This window comes from Malaclemys terrapin, chromosome 11 (genome assembly GCF_027887155.1).
Source record: "Malaclemys terrapin pileata isolate rMalTer1 chromosome 11, rMalTer1.hap1, whole genome shotgun sequence".
NCBI classification, from domain to species: domain Eukaryota; kingdom Metazoa; phylum Chordata; order Testudines; family Emydidae; genus Malaclemys; species Malaclemys terrapin.
Genome location: NC_071515.1, coordinates 35,837,355 through 35,854,066, shown reverse-complemented (window position 1 = coordinate 35,854,066; position 16,712 = coordinate 35,837,355). Strand labels below are relative to the sequence as shown.

At 43.2% G+C, this 16,712-nt stretch overlaps 1 protein-coding gene across 5 annotated transcripts in view; it reads right to left on the bottom strand.

The window, feature by feature from the left end:
- SESTD1 (SEC14 and spectrin domain containing 1) overlaps positions 1-16,140 on the bottom strand; it is a 119,251-nt gene extending 103,111 nt beyond the window's left edge. For 2 of the 5 annotated variants that reach the window (XM_054044506.1, XM_054044507.1), the window contains exons 1-2: positions 15,602-15,847; positions 12,242-12,320 (exon numbers count right to left, since the gene is read on the bottom strand). The gene's annotated coding sequence lies outside the window, so the exon portion shown is untranslated. Of the gene's footprint in view, positions 1-11,341; positions 11,451-12,241; positions 12,321-15,601; positions 15,848-16,118 lie in introns of those variants that run through there. The other 3 variants (XM_054044505.1, XM_054044504.1, XM_054044503.1) reach the window with 3 other exon arrangements.
- Positions 16,141-16,712: the final 572 nt, after the last annotated feature.

The following is a 16,712-nucleotide window of genomic DNA, read 5'->3' as shown; positions in this document are numbered from 1 at the left end:
TCTACATTACTTCCCTATTTCATAGGAGTGTGTGAGGTTTAATTCATTAATGTTTTTGAGGTGTTAAGACTATAAAGAGTGCCATAGAAATGCCGACAAGTTACCAAGAAGAGGGACAACTAAATCCAAAGCTGTTGTAGCTTATGAATATAAGTAGAAATAATTTATAATAGTACAGATAACAATACCCATTCTGCAATATTACAGCAAAATTGTCTTGTATGTGGAGAGAAATCCACACCAACTCCTGAAATCTAGACCTGTTTCATAACCAGCTGTTTCATTCTCTGAATGCCAGAAGTACATAAACCACCATTAGAGTTCCTCAAGATGCTGTCCTCAACCCAGAAGGCATTACTTCAATCTTATCCTGGATCAGCTTAAATCAGCAATCCCTGATCCAAATTGAAACATCTGCCATAAAATCAAACAGCTGGAGACTGTGCGCAAACACACAAAAGTAAAGAGACAGTGAACCAATTATCAGCAGCATACTGGAGGTACCTTAGTCCATATCCTCCAAAACAATTGGGAGGGAGGCAGCTGACACCCCAGTAGTGATTTTTATCTGTGTGTAGACTAAGAACAGTAGCAGAACCCCCACTGCTTTAGTCACTTAACTTGATTCAAAGTACTCAAAGTACTTTGGAAAGAGGATAAACAGGATAACATAAGAAGGTCTGATGTATATAATTGGGGACATCCTTCTCAAGTGATAGCATATATAGGAACAAAAATAAGGAAAATGCAAGTATAAGAGCAGTTAAATCAGCCCATTTTCTCATCATTTATAACCTAAGAGCAAACAAAAATTGTTTGATTTAATAGATTTTTTTTTTAAAGGAACAGAAGCTCAAAAGTAAGATGAACATAAATGTTAGTGTGCAACTGAAGATCCCCAAAATGAATATTTTTTACTATCGACATTTGGGGGTGCGGGGAGGGGGGTAGAGAAGAACAGAGTCTTACATCCTTTAAAACCAATTGCTCAAAGGTTTTAACTCCACATATTTAATCATGGTTTATCTTGTTTAAACTGCTTTGTTCAGTTCTAAACTGATTATATATTCTTGAGGAAAAATACTAATTAAAAGAGAGCATACTGAACTTCTACATCATGCATCTTTTACATCACAGCAGTTTTAATTCTTACCAAAGGATTAAGCAAACAAAAATCATAGATCTTGTAAATTTCAGCAGTGGGCAAGATTATTTAAGTTTAAACCAAATGCAACATAACATATATCCATTCTGTTGTATACACACTAATACAACAACTCCTCATTAGAGCAAGTTGGGCAATTTTAAAGGAATTTGGGGGAACATACCAGTTGCAACAAAACTTTCATCCAGAAAGTTTCTCATGTCCAGAATGGAACTTCTGGTCAAAACTAAGAGAGCACACACCAGCCCAGAACAGCCAAGAGCCTGGTGGGTTTGGCAAGCATCTGGGATGTGGGAGACCACGTTCAAGTCCCTACTCTGCCAGATTTGGCTATTCTGGAGTAAGCCTCTGCCTGCTTTTTCTATGAAAGGTCATGTCTCTGTCCCAGGACAAGATGAGAACATTTTTGAAATACCAAAGGTTTCACAGGACAGGAAAACCATTTGCAACTCAGCTGTACTCCTGACAAAACACACATGAAGGGACTGAAAACTGTACCCAACATCCATTAGCTGAAGGATTAAACCATTTGCTAGGCTAAATCACACCAGAGCCCCAAACCATACCCCTGCCAAATTTATGCTTAGCAGCAATGTTACTTGGACACCCAAGCGCAAGTGCATGAATTAGGAGCATGGTGTCTCCCATGCCCTCCACCTTCTACCCCATCCTCTTTCTTCATGCTGAGTACTCCTTGGTTCACTCTTCCTCCTCTTTCTCCCATGAACCTTTCCCTCTTCCCCTCACCTCCATAATGCACATTCATTATCTCCTCTCTACCACTCACCTTGCCTCTTCCACTCTCTCTCCCTCATAATGTTGGAGAAAGAGAAAGAGAAAGGGATAGAAAGTGGTGGAGATAAATGTGGGGCAGGATGATGAATAAGGAGAGACAGACAGACAATGGAGAGGTAATTGGTGAATGAGGGAGCAAATGGAATTAGACGTTTTAAATTTCAGCTCAGACAGTTATTCATTTCAGAGAGTGGGAGGGACAAAGACTGGAGGAAGAGACACCGTAGAGAGTCCCCTCCCATTGACTGGTAGCAGCAGTCATAGGGCAGGAGGGAAGAGGAGGAGAGTGCTGGAGTTAGGGTGACCAGATGTCCCAATTTTATAGGGACAGTCCCGATATTTGGGGCTTTTTCTTATATAGGCTCCCTATGAGCCCCCCACCCTCTGTCCCGATTTTTCACACTTGCTATCTGGTCAATCTAGCTGGAGTTCTGTCCCCCTGGCTGGATGCAGGAGCATAAGGGAGAGGGGTTAGCCACAGAGCATCTTTCCTCATTTGAAGAAGAAGAAAAAGTTAAAAAAGTAACAACTCTAGCAGTTCCACTCCACTCCCTTCCTCTCTCCAGCCCCCTTGGGGGGCAGGGAGGTTGGGAGGGAGAAAGCCACAAGACATTGGGTCAGATTGAGCTCTGAATGTAATAAACTAAGGGAAGGTTCAAGCGAGGAAGAAAACTCTACATTCTTAATATTAACATTACTTCTCATTTCTATAGTGCTTTATATTTTCAGAGCATTTTGCAGACAGTCAACCTTCACAACACCTTATGAGGTAGGTGGATATGAATTATCCCTATTTTACTCATGAGAAAACAGATGGAAATGAAGCGACTTGGTGAAAGCCACACTGCAAGTTAGTGGCAGAGGCAGTATTAGAACTTAGGGTTACCTGACTCCCAACTCTATGCTCAGTTGTTATGTTCGTTCTTATGTTCAAGTCCTCCAAACTGCACTGCCTTCTAAGGCTACAGAATTTCTGCCCAGTCTTTCTAATGGGCATTAGACTCCCTATATTGTGGACAGAGCCCTCCCAACCCCAAGCACCCTAAAATCCACAGAAAAATCCAGCAAATCGTTGGGTATGAAGAGAGGCCAGCACTTTTGAGCAAAAGCCCACATACTACTCCCCAGGCTTTCTATTCTCATTATGAGCATCCTTCCTTAGAATCCCTGCTGCCAGGAACAAATGCAGCTGGGTCAAATCTGCATACCTATTTTTTGACAGGACAGTTTATATAAGAAAATGCTGAAAGAATTAGCTCTTATACGAGGAGATCTCTGACTTCATCAGGGGACAGCGCCATAGAGAGCAGCTCTCATCCTGCTTCGCCCCTGGAGCTTAGACACAGAGGGAGCAGGGATGATGTGGCATTGACTCAACCCCACTCCTAAATCTTAGATTAGTGGAGCAAGGGTATCCAATCCTTTCAGCCTCAAGGCCAAGCATATAGTTGCAAAAGAGATCAAAAGAACCACAATCAATAATTTAGGATGGATGTGTTGTCCTGTTAAAGCAATGCTAAGGGAGGAGAAACCTATTGCAATTCCCCCAATGGAGATTCCCCCAGCCCAGCAGGAATAGCTCGTTTCTACATTTCTCTCCGAGAACCCAGGGCATAAGTGACATGTGGTCCTTTGGCCACAGAGTTGCCAGCTGGTGTAAATGACAGCAGCCTCCAGGCTCTTCTAGTCAGGGTTGAGAATCTAGCAGGCAGGCAGAGTCCTAATTTGTTTTTGGTGCTCAGCATCTCCTTCTTCCCTCCACTCCCCAACCTGCTGTCATGGGCGTCTGCATAGATGAGCAGATCCTTTGCTAGGAGCTCCCACAGGCTCACGCAGAGCTAGTTTAGCTCCTGTGCTGTTTTCTCTGGGGTTCCCACAGACAACGGAACAGCCAGAGCTTCTCTCTTCCCTCCCTTGCAATGCAGCAGGCAGCCAGAAGGGGAGTAGCTTCTTCAGGGAAGAGACAGCAGCTGCCCAGAGCACACTCAACTCACATTAGAGCTGCTCCTACGCCTGCATAGTAAGCAATGGGGGGCAGTTAGAGAGGTGGTGCCCCCATTCCTGTGGTGATGGGGCTAATTACATTTTTCTGTTTAAAGCTCATCGGGCATGACCTAGGGAGCACATTTTCAGTTGATAATCAAGTGCCTATTTTCTTCCCAACACCATCACCCTTGAGGACTGCAGGTTGGACACCCCTTGACTAGTATAATAATCAAATTATAAAGTGACCCAAGACCCAGCTGCTACTATAAGAGACCCAATTGGTAGAGGACAATTCACTCTTGCCCTCACTTTATTTAAGATGGTCAATATCCAGAAAGCAGAATGGGTGGAAAGCCATTGCTCAGGGAAAACAGCCTTGCAATAAACAGACAAGTAGATAAAAGGTGGATGGTGGTACATGGCAAGTATACCTCAGTGTTCAAACATTCCCCCCCAAATCTCCATCCCAAAAAAAGATTTTGTAGGGAAAAAACCCTTAAAAAACAAGAACTGATAACAAGTATATCGATATTGTTTTCAGTATTCTGAATTTCACTTTCTTCACCACTTGTCTGCCTTGAAATAGGATCTTTATATACACCGTTACCCTGATATAATGCCACCCGATATAACACGAATTCGGATATAACGCAGTAAAGCAGTGCTCGGGGGTGGGGGAGGGGCTGCGCACTCGAGTGGATCAAAGCAAGTTCAATATAACACAGTTTCACCTATAACGCGATAAGATTTTTTGGCTCTCGAGGACAGCGTTATATCGAGGTAGAGGTGTATTTTGATAAAGAGAGAGATTGGAAGTTTGTCTAGTTTTTCTATATCTTTTATTGACAAACTGCATTGTAATTTCTTACATGAATACTCTGCAGGGCCAGGTAGGCAGGCAGAGCTTCAGAGTCTCAATGCGTGGATGAGCCGATGGTGTAGAGAGGAGGGGTTTACATTCATTAGGAACTGGGGAAACTTCTGGAATGGGGGGAGCCTATACAAGAAGGATGGGCTCCACGTAAACCAAAGTGGAACCAGACTGCTGGCACTAAACATTAAAAAAGTTGTAGAGCCGTTTTTAAACAAGGAGATGGGGGAAAGCCGACTGCTGCAGAGGAGCATGTGGATCGGACAGAGACTTCTCTTAGGGGAGAGTCTATTGATAGAGAATCTCCAGGTTATAGTCAGGAGCAGAGGATGGAAGAGGATAAAGTAGGGGCCAGATCAGATGATAAACATTCACATAAAAAAGAATCTGACACATCAGAAAAGGGCAGACAAATAAAACAGTGACAAGTTTTTAAAGTGCTTGTACACAAATGCTAGAAGTCTAAATAAATAAGATGGGTGAACTAGAGTGCCTTGTGATAAAGGAGGATATTGATATAATAGGCATCACAGAAACCTGGTGGACTGAGAGCAATCAATGGGACACAATCATCCCAGGGTATAAAATATATCGGAAGGACAGAACAGGTCGTGCGGGGGGGGAGGAGGGTGTAGGAGTGGCACTATATGTGAAAGAAAATGTACAATCAAATGAAGTAAAAATCTTAAGCAAATCTGCATGTTGCATAGAATCTCTATGGATAGTAATTTCATGCTCTAATAAGAATACAACATTAGGGATCTATTATCGATCACCTGACCAGGACAGTGATAGTGATGATGAAACGCTAAGGGAAATTAGAGAAGCTATCAAAATTAAGAACTCAATAATAGTGGGGGATTTCAATTATCCCCATATTGACTGGGAACATTTCACTTCAGGACGAAATGCAGAGATAAAATTTCTCGATACTTTAAATGACTGCATCTTGGAGCAGCTGATACGGGAACCCACAAGGGGAGAGGCAACTCTAGATTTAGTCCTGAGTGGAGCGCAGGAGCTGGTCCAAGAGGTAACTATAGCAAGACCGTTTGGAAATAGTGACCATAATACAATAGCATTCAACATCCCTGTGGTGGGAAGAACATCTCAACAGCCCAACACTGTGGCATTTAATTTCAAAAGGGCAAACTATGCAAAAATGAGGGGGTTAGTTAAACAGAAGTTAAAAAGTACAGTGACTAAAGTGAAATCCCTGCAAGCTGCATGGGTTCTTTTTAAAGACACCATAATAGAGGCCCAACTTCAATGTATACCCCAAATTAAGAAACACAGTAAAAGCACTAAAAAAGAGCCATCGTGGCTTAACAACCATGTAAAAGAAGCAGTGAGAGATAAAAAGACTTCCTTTAAAAAGTGGAAGTCAAATCCTAGTGAGGCAAATAGAAAGGAGCATAAACACTGCCAAATTAAGTGCAAGAATGTAATGAGAAAATCCAAAGAGGAGTTTGAAGAACGGCTAGCCAAAAACTCCAAAGGTAATAACAAAATGTTTTTTAAGTACATCAGAAGCAGGAAGCCTGCTAAACAACCAGTGGGGCCTCTTGATGATCGAGATACAAAAGGAGCGCTTAAAGACGATAAAGTCATTGCAGAGAAACTAAATGGATTCTTTGCTTCAGTCTTCACGGCTGAGGATGTTAGGGAGATTCCCAAACCTGAGCTGGCTTTTGTAGGTGACAAATATGAGGAACTGTCACGGATTGAAGTGTCACGAGAGGAGGTTTTGGAATTAATTGATAAACTTAACATTAACAAGTCACCGGGACCAGATGGCATTCACCCAAGAGTTCTGAAAGAACTCAAATGTGAAGTTGCGGAACTGTTAACTAAGGTTTGTAACCTGTCCTTTAAATCGGCTTCTGTACCCAATGACTGGAAGTTAGCTAATGTAACGCCAATATTTAAAAAGGGCTCTAGAGGTGATCCCGGCAATTACAGACTGGTAAGTCTAACGTCGGTACTGGGCAAATTAGTCGAAACAATAGTAAAGAATAAAATTGTCAGACACATAGAAGAACATAAATTGTTGGGCAAAAGTCAACATGGTTTCTCTAAAGGGAAATAGTGTCTTACTAATCTATTAGAATTCTTTGAAGGGGTCAACAAACATGTGGACAAGGGGGATCCAGTGGACATAGTGTACTTAGATTTCCAGAAAGCCTTTGACAAGGTCCCTCACCAAAGGCTCTTATGTAAATTAAGCTGGTAAACAGTGAGATGGCAAAGTTTGCAGATGATACTAAACTGCTAACGATAGTTAAGACCAAAGCAGACTGTGAAGAACTTCAAAAAGATGTCACAAAATTAAGTGATTGGGCAACAAAATGGCAAATGAAATTTAGTGTGGATAAATGTAAAGTAATGCACATTGGAAAAAATAACCCCAACTATACATACAATAGGATGGGGGCTAATTTACCTACAACAAGTCAGGAAAAAGATCTTGGAGTCATCGTGGAGAGTTCTCTGAAAATGTCCACGCAGTGTGCAGAGGTGGTCAAAAAAGCAAACAGGATGTTAGGAATCATTAAAAAGGGGATAGAGAATAAGACTGAGAATATATTATTGCCCTTATATAAATCGATGGTACGCCAAAGTTATTTACTTATTCCCATAATACAAGAACTAGGGGTCATCAAATGAAATTAATAGGCAGCAGGTTTAAAACAAATACAAGGAAGTTCTTCTTCACGCAGCGCACAGTCAACTTGTGGAACTCCTTACCTGAGGAGGTTGGGAAGGCTAGGACTATAACAGAGTTTAAAAGAGAACTGGATAAATTCATGGTGGTTAAGTCCATTAATGGCTATTAGCCAGGACGGGTAAGGAATGGTGTCCCTAGCCTCTTTTGTCAGAGGGTGGAGATGGATGGCAGGAGAGAGATCACTTGATCATTGCCTGTTAGGTTCACTCCCTCTGGGGCACCTGGCATTGGCCACTGTTGGTAGACAGGATACTGGGCTAGATGGACCTTTGGTCTGACCCGGTACGGCCTTTGTTATGTTCTTATGAATCAAAAGACATACCTCCATCTCTTAAATATGTTATTCAACCTTTAATATCTAGGTAGATGTCTCTGACAAAGGAATTAACATATCATAAATATGTGATATTAAACTAGAAAGATGGAACATTACAACGAAAGCTCATTGTCCTCTCTCCCCTTCCTCTGCCTCAGTGGTCCTCAACTAGGGGTACATGTGCCCCTGGGGGTACACAGAGGACTTCCGGGGGTACATCAACTCATCTAGATATTTCCCTAATTTTACAACAGGCTACATAAAAAGCACTAAGCAAAGTCAGTACAAAGGAAAATTTCATACAGATAATGACATGTTTATTACTGCTCTATAAACAATACACTGAAATGTAAGTATAATATTTATATTCCAATCTATTTTATAATTATATGGTAAAAATTAGAAAAGCAGCAATTTTTCACTAATATGTGCTGTGACTTTTTATATTTTTATGTCTGATTTTGTAAGCAAGTCATTTTTAAGTGAGGTGAAACTTGGGGGTACACAAGACAAATCAGACTCCTGAAAAGGGTACAGTAGTCTGGAAAGGTTGAGAGCCACTGTTCTACCTGATGAAGATGGAAGTTGGGGTTCCCTTATCTATATATCTCCCTCTGCTGGATGGGACCCCTATTCAACTATTGCTCCTCACTTCAAGTTCAGTAGCTTCTTTTCCTCTCTATCCTCTTCACCAAGGGAGGAATTATATGGCTCCTGTTCCATTGGTCTGTTTTTCCTACATCCCTCATGCTGTCCAATATAAAAGCCCCAAAGCATTTATGATTGGTATCCCCCTTGCCTTGTTGGACAGTCAGCTAGAGGCCACAGCGCAGGCCACATGTACAGATCTTCCCAGACCCACATGCAGCTCCAGAGTCATGGAATGAATATCCATCAACTGTAGAGTAAGAGGCTACGTTCTCCTTCTAAGTATTCTTCACACAATGCACAGTCAACCTGTGGAACTCCTTGCCAGAGGATGTTGTGAAAGCCAAGACCATAACAGGGTTCAAAAAAGAAGTAGATAAATTCATGGAGGATAGGTCCATCAATAGCTACTAGCCAGGATGGGCAGGAATGGTGTCCCTAGCCTCTGTTTACCAGAAGCTGGGAATGAGCAACAGGGAATGGATCACTTGATGATTACCTGTTCTATTCGTTCCTTCTGAGGCACCTGGTACTGACCACTCTCGGAAGACAGGATACTGGGCTAGATGGATCTTTGCTCTGACCCAGTAGAGCCATTCATATATTCTCCCCACCAATCAACCAATCACAAAAGTGTGCTAAGATATGGCACTGGATTTCTAAATCCTTCAGGAGCAGATCTAAAACAAAGGCTATGATGAAAGAGAACAGGCTATGATGAAGAGATAGCGCCTAAACCTTTAATTTCCCTTCTTCTATGGCTGAGGACAGTCAGGAAGTATTTTGTAAAGCTGCTGAATAACAATAGGCAGTGTGAGAGGAGAGAGGGAGTAGATGACTCCAAACCATAAGCAGCTGGGGAAAAAAATACATCCAGAGAAACAGCTGTACTGATGGAGTACAACTTCTGGCAGTGTGGAGAAACAAAGTATAAACACTCTCTAGGGTTTGAGATTAGAACTTGGCGTTCGTTTTGTGACAGTGATAGAGGAAAACAAGCTAGCTTTAAGACTGCACAATAATATACAAGACTGGCTTAGGTTACAGTGAAAATTAGTATGTTGGTCTCAACCAAGGCCCTGGAACATTTCAATATGATCCGTATGGCCCAGAATACCATAGTGACACTATTGAAAATTACATTATTTTGTTCCCATATATTCTGCAGTGGTACTAGAGAAGAGTGTGTGTGTGTGTGTGTGTGTATATATATTTATTTATTTATTTACTAAACCAAAAATTATATATTTGGGTTCCTATTGTTACCATGATGTCCACATCAGAAATGCCTAACATTTAAGATAATGAAGCCAAGCAGAAGCTAGAGATGAGACAAAGAATGAAATTCTGCCTCTGACTAACAACAACAAAAAAAATCTCTTATCTAGACAACTGTATTTCCGATACCCTGTGAACAATCTTTCAACATGCATAATTCAAGAGTAAGCTTTCGTCTGAGCTTTGCAATACCCTCAAGGACCTTCTGTACTTTTAAAATCTTTTTCTGTGAGTAGTCTGCTTTTGATGCATGAGATGAAAGATATGCACAATAATCCTCCACACACAAGAGAACAAAACTCTATTAATTATAAACACAGAGGAAGGATGGTCTAGCGATTAGGGCATTAGCCTAGGAACTACAAGACAAGAGTTCAAATCCTTACTCTGCCAAAGACTTGCTGTGTGATCTTGGGTAAGTCAGTTAGCCTCTGTGCCTCAGTTCTCCACCTGTAAAATGGAAATAAGTAGTACTGCCCTTCCTCACAGAGGTGTTGAAAGCATAAATATATTGATGCTTGTGAGGTGCTCAGATACTGTGGTGATGGAGACCATAGAAGTACCTTAGATTGACCTGGTTGATGTGCAGTTTGTCCACACTAAACATGAAGATGACATATGAATCTTGCAGTGTTTATGCACCAATGGCTTATACCTCTGATACATTTGTAACTGAAATTTTTTTGAAAACAGAATGAAGTTCACTAGATCTTATGTTGCCATATAAAATTATAAATATTTGGGCAGCTACTAAAAAAAAAAATCTTATACGATATGTCACTTCTATAAACTGCATGATGTGCTTGTTCTCTTTAATTTTCTGTACCCTTCCTATGCCTCTGATCACACAACCAATCAATAAGCAGCAACAAACTGACAAACTGGCCAGAATAGATCACACAAACCACACCCACCCTGTACAACCTGAAGTCACCGCAGTAACAACCCAGTATGAAAAAAAATTTGACCAAAAATTATGTGCCTTGCGGCATGCTTTGGAACTTAGTAAACTCAGTCCAAGAGGACTGCTATATTGAGCAAGTTCTACAGAGATAACACATCTGCTTTCTACTGATAACATCCTGCCTCAAGCCCTAAAGGTGGTACACATCTGAGAACTGTCAGCAAAATCATATCAGGTGACCTTAGACATCAAGATGATGCATAGGGAAAGAGGTTGCTCTAGTGCAGCCATTCTTCACAGCATAGGGCTCTGCTGATTAAAAATCAACATTTTCAAGAAAACCAGAAAACAGAGAAAAAGCAGTGCATAGCATCTCACGTGTGATGTGTTCGTGCCAATTCATTCCACTAAGGAGGGCCATTTCTTTCCCAAATGCAACCCTGCATATCACTACTATGCCAAGAATACCCTAATCTATTGAGAGAAAATCCAACCACTCACTTCATTCCCCAAACATTTTCTCATTTTTTGCCTTATTTTCTCTGTTTCTCATTTGCCTCCTACCTCTCCTAGGCCTATAAATCCACCTATCACTTCTGCAGCACTCTTACATCAAGCACTGTTTCAGCCACTCATCTACCAATTCATACCTTCATCTCCTCTTGTCTTAACTACTATTATTTCCTTCTTTGTGGATTCCTTAGGTCCAAATGTTCCAAACATCAAACTTGTCCACAATGCAGCAACTCATCTTCTCACCTAGAAACAGGAAAACAGCACCCCATATTCATCTGCTCTCACTTCCTTGTCCGTTTTAGAATCCAGTATAAGATTCTCCTCACTTCAAAGTCTTCCATAGACTTGCTTCTAATTTAGTCTATAAAGCGGACAGTTTCAACACCAGACTCTTATTTGCGGCTCCCCCATCTCCATGTCTACGCACAGGTTAACCCACACCTTTCCCTACTGAAACAGTCTTCCTGCTTCTCTCCATGCATCTCCCTGATGCTTTTCAAATCCTCTCCCCTGCACTCCCCATATCAACTTCCTCTCTCTAGTAAAATTCACAAAACCTCCCATCCTATTTTCTCTGTATTCATTCACCCTCTGTCCTAAAACATTTTAAGATACTTCAGTACCAGGATTAGATACTGTAACCATCATTGTATTCACATGTACTGTAGAGACTAATCACTAACAGCACCATTCTGGGAAACTTTTCTATGAAAGTCACTATACAAATCAAATGAACTAAGATGTTAAACTGAACTACACAATGTACACTACATATCTGAAGTTTGGTTTTTAAAAATGCCACTATTTGAAAATATGTTCCATAAAACTCAAGAACCTGTAGACCCATTAAAACCTTTATAAGGAAGTTCTGAATTGCAGTTGAGATACCTTTCTTAACTCTCCGGCTACATCCATTGCCTGGATATGTTCTGATGCCCTGTGTTCTAACATGGGTGGGAACTACACAAGTTTTGAATGAAGATTTTAATTATCAAATTTCTAAATCAAACTATGGATATTACTTTACTACTTACCATATGTGCTGCAGTATCCAGATACAATGGGATGTGTTAAGGATGTAGGTTTGAGCTTTTACTCAGAGCTTCCTGGGTTCTGTGGATTTAAATGAAAGTTTAATTTGAACATACAGTACTTTTTTAGTAGCTTTTAATATACAGTATCATTTAGAAACCTTGTTACGAGGATTTATATAATGTCACAACTTACACAATGGGAGGGGGCAAAGTTTCTATTATATATTCACACACATTTAACTCAGGGATTTAAGTTGACTGTGAGATTGCAGGAATCGCATGTTTTGTATCAAAACATATGGTAGAAATCAGCATTGGTTACAGTTAGCAGGCTATGCTCCTGAGGCAGCACCGGAAGCAGTGGGAAAGCAATGAGAACCACTGTTCTTGTAGTATATTTTCAGCTAGAGGTGATCCACAGAGAACATGAAATTTGATCGCCCCAAAGAAAGAAAATAGCAAAGCAAAGTGGGAACAGTGTGGGGAAGAAAAGAAAAGAGATGTGACTTTAAACTGGACCAGTCATTGCCTTAAAAGAAACTTGATTATTACAAATTCCACTCAAGATTTATGTTAGAACACAAGGCATCAGAAGATACTCCCTTCAAATAAAAAAATAAAGCTTTGACAAATACTTCAATATGAGGGGTAGTGTCTTATGGTGGTGGTGGAGTACCCCACATGCACAGAAAGAAAGAAAAAGCATGGATTTGTATTTGTCATACCTAGACACAAGGCCAGTGATTAATCTAAACAAGCTCCTTAGGTTTCTCACACACCCAAATGCAACATCAACTTCTCTCATAGCAAGGCTTGAAAAAAAATTTACTGGACACTTTCTAGTCAGATGACTAAGGTAGATGCAGGGAACGCAAGTACACACTTCTACAGATCCAGGGGCAGCTGTATTGCCCCCCACCTAAGCTGCTCAAAGAAGGGTGGATGGTGGGATTCCTAGGACAGTGCTGGTTTCGGGCCCTGCTCAGAGGCTCTACCAATTCTATCTGAATCTAGCTAATAAATGTGTAGGCTTCCCCAGCCTATTTTTTGCAGCTGGAAGGGAAAAGTTTTCCTCCCTCTCCCCCTTCCCTGAAGACTCCTGACTGTTGTGTGACGATTGTGTTGGTATTCTCTACCACTGTTTTTTGGCTCCCCTTTCCAAATAATATCTCCAGTGCCCTCCCTGCTGCTGCTCAGAGATCTCCCAAATAGTAGTTAGCTGAAATTGACCTGCTTCTTGTCTATTTCACAGAGACTCCCAAGAACTGAACAACAATGAAACTAGCTACAGACTCAGGAAGACAGCACCACCTTGGTTCATGCAATGAAGGTTATCTTCACAACTATTTGGACTCAAAAGCTTCATTTTCTTAAATGAATTAAATGAAACTTTTGATTCAGCAAGAAATGATGATTTAGGCCGCCCCAGTCTTCAGGGAAAGTTTCCTACTTGAACTGTAACATACAGAGCCAGGATGTTCAGATTTCCAAGACTGATCAATATTTTTTTTGCAAGCTAGCTGGCAAGGGCTGTTTTATGTGATTCTGCAGGAGGCAGTACATTGCAATGCAGATTCCTCTCATTCTCTGTAGGATTCTGCAGACTCTGCACATCCATCACTGCAGAGAAATTTTATATTCCAGCTGTCTACAGTTCTTTTTTTCTGCCTCATGGCTGGCACCTCCATTCCTGAATTAGGCCTCACCAACCAAACTTTGGTCTGCTTCACCCTAAGGTCACCCTTCCCACCCCATTTCCCCTCCCTTTTTTCTTCTCACAATAATGACTGCTCAGGGTTGACAACGCCAGCTGGGAACTAGAAAATAAATTATTCAGTTTAAAAGGAGAGTCCTCACTAGGGTGTCAGAAGAGCAATATGGCTTTGCCTGTGGAGTTGCTGCTCTCAGACACAATAATGGTATACACTGTTGCATTACATTTAAGATGTATAGCAAACAAGAAGGGGGAAAGGGAATTAAACATTTATTCAATCATAATTTTAATTAATTTATTCACATTTTAACGCGCACAAAGTCAACATTTCACCTTTGCAGATATCATTAGGACACTTGCATTTTTAGGACTGCAATCAGTGCAATGACCAATTGTATTTTCTTAAGGGTTGGGGGAGGAGATGACGACAAAAGAGCTGACAAAATTGTCCACTGACTCCGTCTTGTGCCATTTCGTGGGTCCACATGAGCAATACCAAATTTTTGCTCATTTAAAAAAAACAGAGGGTTGTGCTTCAGTGATTATCTCCATTCATAAGATTGCCACCAAAGAGCTTCCTCCTGGCACACACAATACTCGGAAGAGAGTGCTTTAGAATATGTCCTTCCCACACATTTCTGGCTAACAACCGCTCTATAAACCTCTCAATGGGCAGCACAATGCAGTACAATCAGAAGGGGGGAAAGGCAAAATTGCAAGACAATGGACCTGTCAAAAATCAAAGAAATGGCAACCATAGCTCCTGCTTTAGCTTCCAGAAGCCAGCAGGACGGGATGCCAAGGCACTGACCGCACAGTGATTGTTCCAAGACCAGCAGAGCCTCCTCGTTACACTTTTACCAACAGCTGTACAAATCAGGGACAGTGAAAACCCCCATAATAAACTAAACATCTCTGCACCCTAGGATGCTGGCGCCTTTCCTCCGGAGCCTTCCCTCTGCCAAAACCACCATCTTTTCCCCCTGCAAAGTCTACCCGGCAGTGGCAGGGTACAAAGCCGTGCAGCGCACACAGCAACATGGGCCGGGGAGGAGAACGGGGCCGGGTGCTCGTGCAAAGCAGAGGGTGCCGCAGCGGGAAGGGGCCGGGGTCCCTCCAAGGCAGCCGCCTCGGTGCGTGACAACACAAAGGAGAGCCGCAGCAGCAGTGCCGGGGGAGCCCGCGCAGCACAGGGCGCCTCCCCGAGCCCCCGGCCAGGCACAAACCCAATAGTCCTCGAACCTGTTGCGGGGCTTGAGCTAACCCGGGGGGGGGGGGGGGGGCGCTGTTAGGGCTCGTCACCCCCCCCCCTCCGGGGCATGGGGGGGGGGGGTGTCAGCAAACACCCAGGTACCTGGGAGCCACTCTCGCCGGCTCCCGAGAGAAGCGGCTGGGAGCCTGGGGAGGGGACCCCAGAATGGCTGTTCCCGCCCCTAGCGAGCAGGGCTGCTCTGCTGGTGAGCACGTCCCCCCGGGACAAGGGAGCCCAGCCCCGCCGCCTCAGCCCGGGGAACAAAGCCCAGTCAGGCCGCAGGGCCTGCTCTCCTCCCCGCTCCACCCCCGCCCGCCGCCGGGGAGCCCGTGGCCGCAGCCCGCGCCGCCAGCAGCCAGGGGACGAGTCCCCCCAACCCAGCCCGGCTACTCACCTGGGCGAGGGGCGGCGGCCCCACGGACCCGGGCCTGGCGGCAGAGCCCCGCGAGCAGGCAGCGCCGAGCGATCGCTGCAGGAGGCGGCCGGCGAACCCAGCCCCAGCTCGGCTCTGCTGCGGCTGCCCGAGGACCCGGCGTGCAGGGAAGGGGAGCAGGAACTACATTATTCCCCCCCTCCCCTTAGCCGGTGCTGCAGCTGGTTTGGGGCAGGGTCAGCAGAGAGCCGGCAACAACAAGCCCCACCCCGAAGGAAAACAATGCACTAGCCAAGCCACCCCCGCCCCGTCCACTCAACCTTACCTTACCGGCTAGGAGCAGCAGGCACCCCCCAAATATCACCCTATTGCCTCCAGCTGGTAGCATCAGGCACTCACCCAAATGCCCACATTAGCCGCCCCTACTAGGTAGCATGAGGCACTTACCCAGATTCTCCCCCCTCTCCATTAGCCTATCCTCACCGGGTAGGATCAACACTCACCAGATTCCCCCCATTTGGTACCATCAGGCACTCACCCACATTGCACCCTCCCTTCTGCCCTCACGGTGTAGGAGCAGCGTCAGATACAGTATTCATCTAATTCTGGAAAGAGAGTGGCCTCCCCTGGGTGCTCTTACTGCCTTCTTCGTGTCTTTAACCTCTTACCCACCGAGAAAGAAGAACAATGCCTGACCCTGCTGTTAAGGATACAACAGTATTAGTATTTTATGTATTAAGTGCCTGCCACTGGCACTGGCAATCTGCATGGTTACATTTATAATGACAACAAACAACAATTCAGTGTGACAGCTATGAAGATGGACACCTTAGAACTTCGTCAGAGAGAAAAAAAATAACTAAATAAAAAATAAATGAATGCAAATCCCAAACAAATTTAAATTTTATTAGAGAATATTTAAAAATAAAGACGGTACAAACGATTCAAGGAGTCAGTTGTCAGTTATTGGGGGGAACATACAGGCAACTATGCCAACAAAAGGCCCTATCCTGTACTCCTTGCCTAGACAAAATACCAACCAAGGCCAACAGTAAAGAGGTACATAAAACAGAGGAGACTGGACCCCAAGAACATTTCTACCTGGTCCTGCCACAGCATAAAGGGCTGGACT